Raw genomic sequence first — 15,350 nt, 5'->3', positions numbered from 1 at the left:
CCGCGGCCTGACTCCGCCACCAACCAGCGACGGCCATGGGCGGGGTTTCGCCACGGAAGGCCCGCCTCCCGGGTCCTCGCTTCCCCTTCTCCGGCCCGGAGCCGCCCACCCTCCTTTCTCCCGCCTTGCGTCGGGTGGTTTGGGCTGCGGCTTCCAGAGCGCTTAGGTTCCGTTCATGTGCGCTTAAAACCGGCGGCGAGGCAAGGTAGTTTGGTGTGTGTCCTGACGTGTCGTGTTTGGAAGCATCACTTAACGAAACGCAGAGGCTTCCCCTTTGTCACTCCTCGTCAATGTTAGAACTTGAACATTTTGGGGAGGGCTTGGGGGCCCTTTTACTTTCCACGCCCTCCCTTAGAGCAGTTTCTATTAATACTTTGTCTTCTAGCGGCAGCTAAAGCTGTTTTAGACGATAAGGACGATGGTGCCGGTTCTGAATAGTTGCATTTTAGCAAGGAGTATCCGGTAACTGAAAGGATGACCTCCTTGGGTTCTTTGGATCAAAGGAGGTGATGGCTGTGGAATGAATACGCGGCCCAAAATATAATTTAAGTGCTTATTTATATAAAATATTTAATTTGTATCATATATAGGTAAAGGTAATATATAACCTAAAATAGCATACAAATTCGTAATTTAAAGTGAGCAAGCCATCAGTACATAAGGGCCCTGAGGGGCTGTAGAGTTCAGACCGTGCCAATCCCCGACCTTAAATATACTCTCTTCATTTTGCAGCTAGGGATTTTTGTAATTATAAAAATGGGATTCAGAGGGTCCAGTAATCAGCTGAAATCTTTTTTTTTTTAAGTTTAGCGTCGATAAACCAAAAGAGTCTAGCAACCCCAGAGACACCTGCAAACCGGAACGTGATGGTCTGACCCTGGTGCTGGTTTCTGTTGTCTATTTGTCGGGCCCTTGCTTTGTATTCTTCATCACTCAGTTACGTTTCGTGCAGCCATCCCGGTAGGATTATTACTGAGTGCCTACTAAGCCTTGTACAGTTCTAGGCTTCGAGAGTAGAGGGCTATTAAGACAAGTCCCTGCTAAGTTGGAGTAGAGCCAAGTAATGAAAAACAGATAAACTGAACTAAGGAGCGATCCTTAGTTGAATTTTTACCCTAAGTTTTCATCTTCCAGGTAGCCACAGTTTATTAGTACAGCAGTGATTTCTTGAATGCCTACTGTGTTGCACATGATACAGAGATGTGTACTAACTGCTTTCTGCCCTCCTGGAGTTTATAATCTGGTAGAGTCAATGAACTAAGAACACAGAAGTCTGAAACGTAAAATATAAATACCAAGGAAGTCACAAAATGCTGTGGACTTGAGGAAGAAGTTACATCTTCGGTCATGTGAAACAAAGCAGCATCTATAAAATATTTAGCACAGTGTATAAACGACACAATTAGGTATTCTTATTACAGGATGACTTTAAAAAAAAAAAAGGGTGCTTATTGTAACAAGTGTTGATGTCCAAGATGAGCATTCCGAAAGATACAGGACTGCAAGTATGGGTTTATCTAAGAGATACCCAGTAGTCTGGTCCAGCTAAACAGCACATGTATAAAAGATTAGTTGGAAAAGAGGCTACAGAGGTAAATTAAGGGCTTGTTGTAGAAAACCTGGCCAAGGAGTTGGAATCTTATATCACAGGAAATTACATATTAAGCAAGAGTAGCGTCACTGAACTACGGCCGTTTACAAGTTACATGTTGAGAGTAAGTGACTGAGGTTGACGACAGTAGAACAGAAAAAAAGGAAGACTGACAGGGATGTTTCAGAGTCAAAATCTGTGATTTAGCAACTGCTTACTTAGATAGTGTGCCAAGTACAGAGGAAAGTAGGTTGTGAAAGCACAAATGAAATTACTATTATTGTTATGACATGATGGCTTGAATTTGAGTGACTGGGTGTTCCACAAACACATACAGGTCCACGATAGGGCCAGAATAGGGATGTGGTGGGAGAATTCTCTCATTCTGTTGTAATTCTTTCATTATTTCTTTAGATTGTTTAGATATTTAATTGTATTGTACATTAGAGAACACTTTACCTTCTTTTCACTTCTTTGTTTCTAAGTGTTTTCATTTGTCCATCACAGTAGCTAATATTTCTAGCAAAATCCTCAATAAGATGCTGGCTTTGAGATGTGTGTGTGTGTGAGTATATATATATATATATAAAATATTGATACTAAGGAAATATCCACTAATTCCTTTTTTATTGAGAAGGGTTTTGTTTTTGTTTATGTTTTTTTACCATGAATGAGTGTTGAATTACTTTCAAATGCATTTTCCGTAACTTTGGATGTGATCCCTAGCTCTGTGGTATAGACTGAATGTTTGTGACTCTCCCCACCCCGGAATTCATATATTGAAATTCTGACTCCCAATGTGATGGTATTAAGAGATGGGGCCTCCAGTAGGTGATCAGATCGTGGGGGTAGAACCCTCATGGTAGGGGGAGAGCCCTTTTGAAAGAGACCCCAGAGAGGTCCCTTACCCCTTCCTTGATTTGGGGGCACAGGGAGAAGACTGCTGGTCTGTGAACCAGGGAGCCACCTCGCACCAGATGCTGAATCCACCTGCACCATGATCTTGGACTTCTGAGCCTCCAGAACTGTGAGAAGTGAATTTCTGTTGTTTATAAGCCACCCATTCAATGGTAGTTTGTTATAGGAGCCAGAACCAACTAAGGCACTCTGTTAATACAGTGGATTATATGAATGGATTCCTAATATTGAGCCATTGCACATTCCTGGAATAAACTCCACGTGGGCATGAGGAATTAAGTTTTAATATGCTCTTATACCTTGTTTTCTAATTCTTCTTTTAAGCTTTGGCCATAAATATCCATAGTTGACATCAATCTGTGTTTTTCTTTTTTATGGATTGTTATACTATTACTGTATTATTATATTCAGATTAGAAAATGAATTTGTAAGATTTCCTTGGTTTTCTATGCAGTGGGATACTTACGTAGCATTTGGATTATCTGATCTTTAACAATTGGGTAGAAATTACCTTGAGATGTTACTCTTCTGTTTTGATGGTTATTGTTGCTTCTCATTAACCATGTGTGTGCTTTCTTCTTTTTTATTATTTTAATTAGTCTTTTCTCTTTGTGGGCTTTTCAAAGACACAAATTAATTGTGTTTTTGTTTCTCCTCCCATCTTTATATTTCCGTTTTATAAAATCTGTTAAGTAATATTATGTCTTCATAATAAATGGTAGCCTTTAGCATCAGAAAATATTCTTCTTTTACTCTTAATGCTTTTTAATCTGAATTCTAGTGAGTCAAATACCAGGATTTCATGGTAGGAAACTGAGGCTGTTGTTTATCTAAAATGACACTATGGACCTCAGTTAAGGTTTAGTGCTTTTTGACTGAATATCTTTCACTCTTTGATAATTTCTGCTGAGAACCTAGCGGCAGTAATGAGGGGAGGGGCTGGAGGGCTTGGTCGGCGCTTGAGTGAATAGGAAGTGGTCAAGGAGGAACAACACGCTTAGCTATATGTCCCAAGAGTAGGAAGACCCCTAGCATAAAGGTAAGGTTTCCATCTTATTTGCAAATAATTACTCTTCTGTGACACCATTTGGGTACCAGTTAACTGGCATGTCATGGAGGACTGTTTCATGGATGAAGGCAGAAGATATGAGACTTGTGGGTCAGAGACTGAGGACTTTGTTACTCTTGGCACAGCACACAGCATGAGCTTCACATCCCTCCGAGTCCCTCAGGGGTGATGCAAAGGGCCCTGATGTATGTCATGCACACACACCATTTGCATTTCATCCGAGCAATGTTGAGCTTGAGGAACCTACCCTTCCATAGCAAGCAGTAAGCAAGGAGACACGACCTCCTCTGTCAGGTTGCTCACTGCAGGTACAGCCCTGCAACGGCCTGAGTAAGAAGTCAGGGCTGCACATCGCTGGCTTACCCAGCAAAACGTGTGCAAATGTAAGACATCTGAATAAGACTTCTCTTGGAGTACATAGATTCCAAAAGTTGGGTGCATTTAAGATTGTGATAAATGACAAATTGCCTTCAGAGAGATTGTGCCCATTTACACTCCAGGCACAGTTAACAACCATGGAGTTTTTGTTTTTTATGCTGAGCTGATTGCTAATTTGCATTTCTGAATGCAAGTGAGGTTAGATATGAAATATGTTGGTTGCTCATTTCCTGTGAATTGCCTATCCCAAATCTTCAGCTATGAATACCACCTGCCGCTTCCTTGCTTGATTTTCAAGACCTCAGATGCTCTGAGTCCACCCCACGTTACCGAATTCATTTCTCCAACACTCACTTCTCCCCTCGCTCACTGTCTCCTGGGTCTGTCATCTCCTCACATCCCGTGCCTTCACCCATGTTCCCTTCACTCAGAACGCCCCCTCTTCTGTAATCCCGTCACATTCTTTCTTCGCATTCCTTGGGTTACAACTCAAGCTTCCCTGCCTCTCCCAAATATTCCTTGACAAGTTCTACTTACCTGGACTTCATTGCTTTGAACTCTTACAGAAAGGAACTTCATAAACCAGAATATGTTAACTTGGTTAATGAAAGACCTATAATTCCTCAAGACTGCTAAGCAGACCATGCCAGTCTTACACTTCTGGGAGTCTTATTTCTATGCATTTCTTTATAGACAGGAAACTAGAAGAACAAAACAGTTCAGCAGAGGGAAAAGCACTTTCTGGGCGTTTGAGGGGACACAGGGCTATGGAGTTTTAAAAACTTGCTGCTTGCAGGTCATTTTATTTCTGTCTTAAGTTGTTCCAAGTGTGACTCTTATGGCGCATAAGGAAATTTAAGAATATATTTCAGGTTTTGTTACAGTATGTACATTTCTTTTCCTTCTTACTTACATCAGAATTACCTGTTCAGCCCGGGGCCCTTCGAATGAAGCAAATTGTCCACTCAGGGGACTGTGGGGCTCCTGGAAAAGCCCATCGTCGGCCAGCCCTCTGCAGTGTTTCTCCAGGCAGCTACCTTTCCACACTTCTGTCCTGTCCTCTGTCACTCTTTGCGTCTCGGCTTTGCCCTCTGGTTCTCCATTTGCGTCTCAGGCCCTCCTTTCTCAGACTTGCTTTTTGAGCCCAGCCTTCCGGTCCCCTGTCCGTGGCCCCTCTGTGTGGTCTGACTGTCCACCTGTGTGACAGGTTAGCTCATGGGTTCACAGCCACCTGCCCCACATGCACCAGAACAGTATGCAGAGCATCCTTAGGGGTGGGAGTTGGAAGTTTTACCCGAGACCTCTGGTTTCTGTGGATCTGTACCTCACCCTCCCAAGAAAAGGGAAAAGCAAGAAGCCCTTCCATAATCTCTAGAGAGTCAGAGGCATCCGGAAGTTACTGGGATTCTTTAGACAGACTAGGCAGTTAGTATCCAGCTTCTCTGTTCATGGTATCCAGACAGTGGTCCTTTCAGGAAAGTGAGAAGCTGCCTGTGAATCGTGTGACATTCTCTTACTTGAAGAGCCAGATAACCTTTCTCTCTTCCTGGCCACCTCAGACTCACCAGAAACCCACTGTCGAAACTCTCTGACACCTGCGGTGGACATCTGGTCACCGGGGAGCCCAGGTTCCAATTTACACCCCTGCACACACATCCCGAGGAGCTCATGCCAGCTGGAGCAGACGGACCTGTGAAGAGCTGTCCTCCGCGGGCTGGCTTCAGGGCATCACGTGTGAGTGTGCAGTTCGCCCGGGACCCGGTTGTAACACTTCAGACCCCCAAAGCTCTAGAGTCCAGAAGTCCAGAGTTTCAGACCATGCCTCTTGAGATTTATTACCTTTAACTCATTTGAGTTCTCTGGAGGAAAGTCTCTAGATGTCCGCTGGCAACAAAGCCAGCTGCATCTAGGGTGGATATAAACGGGGGGGAATAGTTCTAGGGACCGTGTAGAATGCTTAACACCACAGGCCTGAGACTTCTGCCCTGAGAAGTACCTGCTTGCAGGGTTGGCCCTTGCCTGGCACCTGGGCCAGTAACAGTTCCACAGTTCCCTGCACTGGTATAAAACTTGTCCTAAGGGATCAAAATGTCTCCTGCACTGAAGCTGTCGGCAGAAACACCTGCTTTTCTTCAGAGAGTCTGAAATGTTGGTACGTGCTGGGCAGAGGGTCTCTTTACAATGATCCCCAAGTGAAAACCCTGGGCCCCCGTGAATCAAACCTGTAAGGATGATGTCCTGCAGACTTCTCCCCCAAATCAGACGTCGCCAGGTCCTGGCTTTCTGTGCACTAAAGCTCGTGACCCAGCATGTGCAGTCAGGTGGCACCCCACCGTACTGTATTTAGTCAGAACTCCCGGTTTTCTTGAATGCTAAGAATTTCATAGGTCTGTATCTGTTTGTCTAATTAACTGCTCTGATTTGAAAGCGTGATAAAACATTTCCTGACTTCTTGAGAGGGCCACATGCTTATAGCCGAATGGGACCCTTAAGGGCCCAAGGCGCCAGGAGGACTGGGTTCTATCTCCAAGGTATTCATATTTCCGAAGGGATGAAGCCTAGACCCAGGAGACAGCTCTCGGATATGAAAGCCGGGACTGGGTGTATCTAGAGAAACATATTTACATTCCACAAGGGTAGGGTGAAAACCAGCATCCTTCCCATCCCAAAGAAAGATTTTGTTCATGCTTTTGTTTTTTTCTCTCCCCTTTTGGGAAGGAGAGGACCAGCTGTCTCTCACAGGTATATAAAGGGAAAATCTGTCATTCTCTGACCACCATGAGGGAGCTGTTCCCATCTGGCTTAAATTCCTTTGCTCTAGGGGTAAAGTACAGGGAGCAGGGTCCCGTGCACTTAACCACTAATTATAATTAATAAGGAAACTGTCTCTGATTCAGAACATTTCATGTGTGCAGCCAGAATAAATGAATGGGAATGAATATTAAAAACCCAGTACTCCCTACCCTGCGTAGCCAAAAATGGTACACGAGAAAGACAAAGTGTTTTCCAACCTCATGGCAATAGCTGTGAATTCAGATGACTCAGATCTAGAGGCAGATGGGGCCAGGGCCTCATGTGACAGGTGCAGGCGTGGAGAGAAGATGCCACAGGGGACCAGAAGCAGGGGGTCATCAGTGCCACTCTGTGGGTGGTCTGAGCGACATGAAGTAGTGCCTGGTGCCCCACACTGGTTCTGCCACAGTCAGATGGGCCAACAGAGCTTCCATGGAGAGACTTGCTGACAGTATTCAAATCTCTCTGGGATATCTCGACGGAAGCAAGAAATGGCATGAGTGGAAGCCCTTTATTATGCAGCTAAGAGATATTGTTAAGAACCTACTCTTAAAGGCAGTAAACAGACCTGTGGTCTCTGTGCTGGTGAAACCTAGGGGACCTTCTTGCTATTTGCTGCTAGTTGAGAAACTTTGCATTTTATACCAAGCATATGAAGAAAGAAAGAGAGGCGATCTGGTGAAGAGAGATCTCAGAAGCAAACTGTAGTCTTTAATGAAAGGTCCAAAGAGGGAGCTGACCCAATGTCTTAAACACTATCATTGCTGGATTTTACATCTATAGCTGGACAAATGCACTAAACTCACATACACATTACACATTCGGTAGCACTAAGTTGGGCGTGATCCAAGCATGCTCCTCCATGTACAATTACAGAGTATCTGTACAGAGTGTTTATCTGGGATCCAAAGAAATGCCCTGGGATGAGCAATAGGGAGCGGGAACAGGTGCTTTCTTTCTAATTACCATGTGCTGTTATCAGTCTTCCAAGGTAATGTTTTTGGCTGCTTCATATGTTTACCACTTACGAGTCGTTTTGCTGCTCACTTTCATAATGCGTCTTCAGTTGTAGACTAAACCACGCCTGTTCTCAGCAGAGCTGTTTAGATCTCAAAATGAGAAATACCTGTTAGTGTCTGTCATGGTTGCCTAAGTAAAATCAAAATATTTAATGATATCAAATGATTGAAGCCACCTTTTTCGATAATGTAATATGGGAGTAGCTAAACTGACGTTTTTATACGTAGTGTCTAGTCAGCCCACACGGTGCTTCTGTTCCGTCAGTGCACTATGAGAATTAATTAGACAATGTTTTAAAATTATTTGGAAATGATAACATTATGTATATTTATAATTCTGTTAGCTTACATATATATATATATAACCTCCAAACCCAATATTTATATATATGTATATATAAGCTAATAGAATTTTTACTGTTAAATATAGTAGTATGTCATTAGACCGTTCAAAACATAATTCTCTGGTTAAGCCAACTGCGTTAAAGAGTAGGAGTCTGTTTTATGGGCCTTGAAACACTGGTTTACTATTCCCATTGTGTTTTTTAATATCTGATTGCTGCTATGCTAAGGAGATTCTGTCTTTTTGGAAGACTTGCTTTAATGAAGACGTGTTCATTATCTGTTTTATTACTGCCTAAAACAACCATGTTTGGTAACAAAGAAGAGAATCTGCTTTTTTTCTTTTAAAAAAGGTGAACCATGGCAGGCAAACTCACTATTATTACAGAAAAGATTCTTACAGCACCTCCTACCAGAAATTGTAACAGTTAGTTTCCAAAAATCTGCTTTGGAAGATACTAGAACAAGTGATGCCAGTCAGCCTATTTCTGAAAATTCCTTTGCCGAGAGATGAGCTCTAGAAGCAAAGAAAACAGAAAGCCCCAACGCCAGCTTTCTGAGCTCGCCTGCCGAGTGTGGTGCCCGCTCGTGACCTCACTGCCTCTGATCCACTGAGGGGTGAGTTATTTGAAGGCCCTGCGGGATTGTAAAAGAAGCATTTCATTAGATTGTCAGTCTAGTGTTTTGATCTGAGACACTGTAAATAAATCTCTCAAGCAGCCACCCTCTCCAGTGAGCTCAAATAATCATTTACAGTTTTATTGAGAGAAAGGCTGACTTTGCCAAAAAGCAGGCTAACAGCTGATCCATTCCTAATTTATTGGTGCAGATTCTCAGATAATCATTCGTAAGGAACACTCTAAGTCAAGCATCCACAATTCTTGGTTATTATATTTTTGATTACATCAGTGGTCAGTATATATTATTCAGTGGAAAGCTGACTACATTGGTGATGGAATCAGTAGAGCTTAAACTCCAGTGAGGATTTTGAAGTGTTGATGATGGGGGGCATCTGTCATTCATGTCTGCTAAATTTTTTTCAGTGCTCTGTCCTTGCAGTGATAGTTCTGCACCTTGCGCATTCTGCCTCCCCAGCACAGAATCCAAAAAACTGCATCTCCCAGCACTGCTTGCAGCTGGGGTACGGACATGTGACTTAGAGTTCACTGATCAGCTCTGGCCTCATGAACCTGTGATTTGACTGCCTACAGAAGAAACAAGGGCCTGACGCCCCGTGTGCAGGCATGGACGCTTGAGTCTGAGGGTGAGCGAAGCCGCGTGGGGAGTCCCTGCGGAGGCTGTGGAGATGGGGTGCTCGCTGGTGGCAGCAGCACCTTCTAGATCGTGGTCTGAGGTCAGAGGAGGCAGTGCTCCTTGTTCTCCGGTCACTCACTAATGCTGAGCTTGTGTGACGCTCTTGTGCAGCGGTTGGCGTGATTTCAGATCCACTTGTTTACGACAAATGGTTTTTAAGAGTGAAGTGGCTTTCGAGAATGAAGTCAGTGTTTTGATGTAGAAGTGACATTGAGCGTCGGGGTGTCACCGTCCACATTTGTGGCTGCCAGTGAGCGCTCAGTAGCTCGGCTGCCGAGGGTCCCCGCGGGGGGCTCGTCGGTAAGGATGGTGAAGCAGCAGCTCTGGCGAGGGGACCTTCAGGTTATAAATGCTCGGAGCTTGTGAGGGCTTCCCGAGCGTTGGGTCTGGGTAGGGCCGCCCTCTGCCGACCCAGACAGCTCCCCAAAGACCTTGGGGCATTAGCTCCTGCCGTGGTGACAGAGGTGACTCCTGTACCAGCAGTGGCCCCAGGAGGGAAGATCGTCTGGCCCGCCAGCACCGCTGTGGCCCTTCGGAGCTGCGGGCTCGGCAGTGGGGGGCTTTGCGCTTTTGTGCCGGCGGCCGGCCGGCCGGCAGCTCGAGCTGGTCCAGCCGTCTCCCCTGAGAACCAGCTCACAGCAAGGTGCAACTCCCCTGGTCTGGAGCAGCAGTGTAATTAATCTACCAGTGGTTTGGACATGTTATTTCTTTATTGGTTTATTAAGAGAGATTATCCTGTATCCTATTGGCTTGTTGAATTATTAGAATCCCCCTAGTGAACCTGTGTTAGATAAATCCGTGGCAAAGACAGTCTCCATCTCTCAGCATAATTTGTCCTGAAACAGAACAAATACCTTTTCGAAAATGACATTTCATGGCATTAGACGTACCGTTACAAGTCTATTTTCTGGAATATCCAGCCGTTGTTGACTTCTGAGCCTTTGCAGGTACATAATAACGAGCAAGAACTGCATTCTCTTTTTTGTCCTTCAGTTTACAGTATTTACGCTCAGCTTAGTTACAGAGTGCCAGATGACAGCTCATTGCCGATACTTTATTAAGCAAACACCATGTAGTAATATCTAGGACTGCCACAGGGACTCCATAGTCATCTGTGGCCATGTTTGAACACTTGGTACTGAGTAGATATTTCTTTGGGGACAGTTTTCTAAAATGAAGTCCAGATATTATCTCGCAAGATGTTTAGCTGTGGAGTCTTTGCTCAGTACTTTCCTTTATGCGCTTGTACCCAGGCTTCACAGAGCAGCGTTGAATTCTGTGCCCTGCGTTTTCCGCTGCCGCACGTCCACGCTTCTGTTGTGCCGTCACTTTGATGTTGTTCTCTGATGCCTGCCTTTCTTTCACTATCCGATTAGTCACCAGGTTCTGTCAGTTCTGCCCTGAAATGAATCTTGCATTTCACCACGTTTCTCAAGTGTTACTTCATTGCCCTAGTTCCAGCCGTCACCTCGCCTGGATGACTGGGGCAGCGTCCCCACCCGCCCTCTGATTCTGTACACACCAGCTAACAGCATCCTCCCTCGCGTTGAGTGAAGCCTTTCAGTCGCCTTCCATTTAGTTTAGAATAAAACCCTGTGGACTTGTGATCTTGCGTTTTGGTTCTTCAAGAGGAAGTCACGGAGACAGAGCCCAGCACGCAGGCGGTTTTGCAGGGGGCACCAGGGGCAGTTCCCCAGGGGGCTGACAGCCGAGGGCAGGTGCAGGCAGCACTGCCGGCTGGAGAAGAAGAGCTTCAGTTCCCAAGGGGAATGGGGTACATCACCGCGTCTGCTGTCCGTGGCACTGGGACAGTGGCCGGGCCCCTCTTCAGCACCGTCCTGTGCCCGGCTTCCCTCACACACGCTTCAGGCGCAGTGGCCTTCTGTCAGGTCCTGGGAAACCAAATCCTTGACTCCCACAGGCCCCTGAGCCTCCTCCACTGTGCCTGGCACCCTCTTCACGTGGCCGGCTCTCTGGTCCTTCTGATCCCTGCTTAACGCTCTCTGAAAGGTATCCCCTGGCTTCCCTGTTGTGGATCACCACTGTTACTCTTTGTCACAACACTGCGTTTACTTCTACAATGTACCCGTCAGTCGTATTTATCTTTTAAATCATTATTATCTGGCTTCTTCACGAGAATACAAGACCCATGGCAAAAGGGAAGCCTGTTTTGCGCATGCTTGTTTCTCTGACATCTGACATGGTGTGGGCACTTGAGAAGTGGGTATAAATCTATAAAGCACATGTTTTCCTGTCACGGAAGCTTGGCAGTCCATCAGACTGGTCCGTCAGCCAGGCTGCGTCGTGCGGCGGTAAGAGTGCTAAACCTCAGTGACTCGAAGTGCAGAGGTCATGCTCCCCCTCTGTGTCCCTGCTGGGCACACCTGCTGTCCTCATGCGGGTTCCCAGGCCAGGGGAGGCTTGATCTCCCGGCTGGGTGTCTGCTGAGGTGGGGAAGGGGGAACAGGGAGGGCTGCGCGTCTGCTCTGCAGGCCTCTGCCCAAAAGAGCAAGTCACATGTTGGCGCCCGGGTCCCAAGGACGGTGGGCCTTCCAGGTTAGCTCTTGTCTCACAGGTGTGGGCCGAGAGCAGCTGACTGTGGGATTCAGTCTGTTCACTGCTGTTAACTTGTGATGAAACTGTATTTTTTATTTCTGGGCAGTCACATCTGGGCATATTACATTAAAGTATTCATGAGATGCCATTGTGAGGCACAAGGCTAATTGGCGTCACCCTCACTGACACCAAAACCTCCGTGGAAATAAATAAGGAACTTAAGAAAACCTGTTGATGTTTGAGAATCACTCCAAAAGGGGAAAAAATAGAACCTGCTTTAGAAATCCATTTACCAAGTTACTCCAAGAATTCCAGATTATACCCCAAAGCTGTATTGTCAAAATTATTTTTATCATTTGTATTACCAGAAAATATAATTTGTGGCATTATTTCTTTAGATACCTCAGTTAAGTTTAAGGAATTTGTCTTAAGAATCTTTTCCAAGTTATCATCAACCAACTCTGTGTGTGTTTGTGAACACATGTGTGTTCTCGTGTGCTGACAGTTGTATGTATTGTATTGTAGCAATGATTAACACTAATAATGTATCAAGCAACTTTAAAGTGATTATTAAAAGGACAAGAATTATTACAGTAACTGTCTGACTAGAAGAGCACAATGTTGTTGCCATACATTATAATAACAAGTTAACGACTGAGCTGTCCCTACTAATGAGTTATTCAGGTACAAGAATGAGAAGATGAACGAGATGGATTAAAAACAGAGCTTGATATACAGGTGTGTGTGCACTGGAAAGCGCATCTGGTTGAACAAAACTTAAACGATAATTACCTTACAAGGTCACCTTATACGAGGCCTAGAACATAAATCTGACTAGGAAAGTTGGCCAGGCATTTACTGATGAAACAAATCAACCTCCACTAAGACTGAACGCATCTTGGCCCAGGTGGACATGAATTGATAAAACGGATTATCATGAGATAAAACGGAAGAAGCAAAAAGCCTCAAGACTTCAGGTATTAAAAATCTCTAAAATGGAATGTCATGAGCTATGTATTTCAGTTAAATTACTATAGAATAAAGCTGCCCCGTTTGACTGTGACCTGATTATGGTGATTCTGGGCTGGCGATTTATGAGGTTGTATTTTTCTATCTACGTGCAGGTATGAAAGAGAGAAATGGGTCAGTAATTGATAAGGATATTGAGGACTCATAACTGACCAGTAAATACCGTTTTAGCAGTCAGAGTCGTCCCAAGAGTTCAAAGGCTGCTCTTTACCTTCTCAACTGCCTTCAAATAGTATTTACTGTTCGTCCTTGCGGGAACAATGGATCACAGTTTGGGCATAATTTCCTCTCAGTGTTTAAGCCTATGAGCCTCCTTTGTTTTAAGACAAGCGTGTGGGTCCATGCGGGCAGAGACTGTCGTGTTGACCACCGTATCCTCATTAACGTGAAGAGGCCCTCAGTGAATGTTTTTTTAATTGAACAGTGAACATCACAGAGATTTGATGGAGTTAGACCAGGATCTTTCTCTAATAATAAAGGGCAACCTTGTCAAAGACTTGTCTCCACCTTATTTGTTTACTTTCAGTGCTACTCAGTCTAGCAGCAGAAACTCAAGCGCGAGGAATCATTTTCATTTTTTTATGTATGTTGTGATTGTTAAACTCCAGGCAACGCCTAGTCTTCTGTTACATGTGTTGAGGAAAATGCTTCAAGTATCTTCAGTGACCTTTATTTCCAAGGACTTAGCCATAACCACCTGCATGAGTATTATTGGTTTATTGAGTAAGTGACATCTTTACCTTCATTCCCTCATTCTTCTGCCAGAGGATTGTGCTTAAAAAGTCAAAATAAGGCTAAGCACAATTCCTCTCCTATTCTACCAATCCTTTAGAGTTTCTAAACACTCTTAACGCCTCACAGGGACTTGGAGGGGATACCTCTTCTGAACTCCTGATACCTTTCTTTACGTGTAGAGACCCAGCTGACTCTCTCCCCCGCGCTGAGCGACCACTCTGACTGTTAAGTGTGGGGAGGAGGACAGTGTGGACACGCTCACCTCCATTCCACAGTCCGCCTCTCAGGAGCTGGCTTCTTACCCGCAGGAGGCATCTGTGCTGCTCCTCCGGGAGCAAGCTCATCCCCGCCTCACTGAGCAGTCGGCTTCAGTCCAGAACTGCCGGCAGCTGGGTGGATAAATTTTCCTAATTCTTTCAGTAAATGGATGGGATCCTTCAGCTTAGCCTCGCTGGGTCACCAGGGTGATGTATTGACCCCCCTCTTCCTAACTGTTTGTCTTCCTCCTTTGGGAGGGAGAAAAGGTGTTCTTTATGGGACACCCTCAAGCCTTCATCATTTTGTTATGTTGGCCAGGATCACTGAGAAATGAATTATAAGGAAAAAAACCCAACATGGAGTCACCAGAGCCTGGGCTTGGGGCTTGGACTTGCCGTGCGGCAGGGTGTGCTGGCCTGACGTCAAGGATGCCTCACCCTGTGGACGCAGTAGGCACATGATGCCTAAAGCCACGATCCTTTCAGGGGCCCCTGAAAATGCTTTTATCAGCAGTAGTATTCACATTGCCAGGGAAGAATTGAAGGCACAGAGAGCTTAAGTAACTTGCTGGAGGTCATGGAACTAGCAAGTCAGAGGATCAGGATTCAAATCTAGATAGTCTGGCCTCTTGGGAGGCGTTCGTGTCTGAGCGGGGAACGCCTCAGCCTACAGCCCACCCTCAGGTGACCCGAGAGTAACTAGGCTCGTTCCATATACCGCAGATGTTCTTTGTCATAAACCTTTGTGCGAGAAAATGGGTCAATATTAAATGTGCTTGTTTGAATAGCAAGATCGTTAAACAGAGGAGACTACAAATCAAAGATGCAGAAAACATACACTTTCAATACCTATTTGACCCCAGTGAACTCCTCACTAGTGTTCACTCACTTATTCAGAGAGCGATCTTTCACTTCCTCTGTGTGTGAGTTCCCAGATCCACGTGACAACATGCCAGGGGATGGAAGGCACCATCGTCTTGCTGGTGCCCTCGGCGTTCTTATGGAGTCTGCCTTCTCTTCCCTTGCCATCTGTAAGAGCACCTTGGTTTCAGGGACCTCAGGGTTCATCTACAGATTCATGTTTGTTTCTGCTAAATATCTACCAAGCCCACCACTGCCATTGGCAATACTGCAGACCAAGGCCAGGTGGGGAGCTCCCCTAAAGGATGCTACATAGAAAGCTTGAGTGGGATCAAACTTGGAGGCGGTTACCTTGAAACAAAATCAAACCAAAGCGTAACTGGAAGGAAAAGCTGAGGCTTGAGAATGGTTCCGGCACCGAGTGAGGAAGACAGGAGAGAAGACAAAATGGAGAACCAACGCTGAGGTTGGTGGTCAAGTGAACAAAG

The 15,350-nt window shown here is 45.2% G+C and overlaps 1 protein-coding gene across 4 annotated transcripts in view; it reads left to right on the top strand.

Annotated features, from left to right (window-relative positions):
- Nucleotides 1-97: 97 nt before the first annotated feature.
- The window catches only part of ASB5 (ankyrin repeat and SOCS box containing 5), a 64,060-nt gene continuing 48,807 nt past the window's right edge, over nucleotides 98-15,350 (top strand). Inside the window, exons 1-2 of one of the 4 annotated variants that reach the window (XM_045515517.2) lie at nucleotides 188-205; nucleotides 2,524-2,618. The gene's annotated coding sequence lies outside the window, so the exon portion shown is untranslated. Of the gene's footprint in view, nucleotides 206-2,523; nucleotides 2,619-5,544; nucleotides 5,691-15,350 lie in introns of those variants that run through there. The other 3 variants (XM_045515518.2, XM_074353382.1, XM_045515516.2) reach the window with 3 other exon arrangements.

Source organism: Camelus bactrianus, chromosome 26 (genome assembly GCF_048773025.1).
Source record: "Camelus bactrianus isolate YW-2024 breed Bactrian camel chromosome 26, ASM4877302v1, whole genome shotgun sequence".
Taxonomy (NCBI): Eukaryota; Metazoa; Chordata; class Mammalia; order Artiodactyla; family Camelidae; genus Camelus; species Camelus bactrianus.
This window is presented reverse-complemented; position numbering and strand designations above follow the sequence as displayed.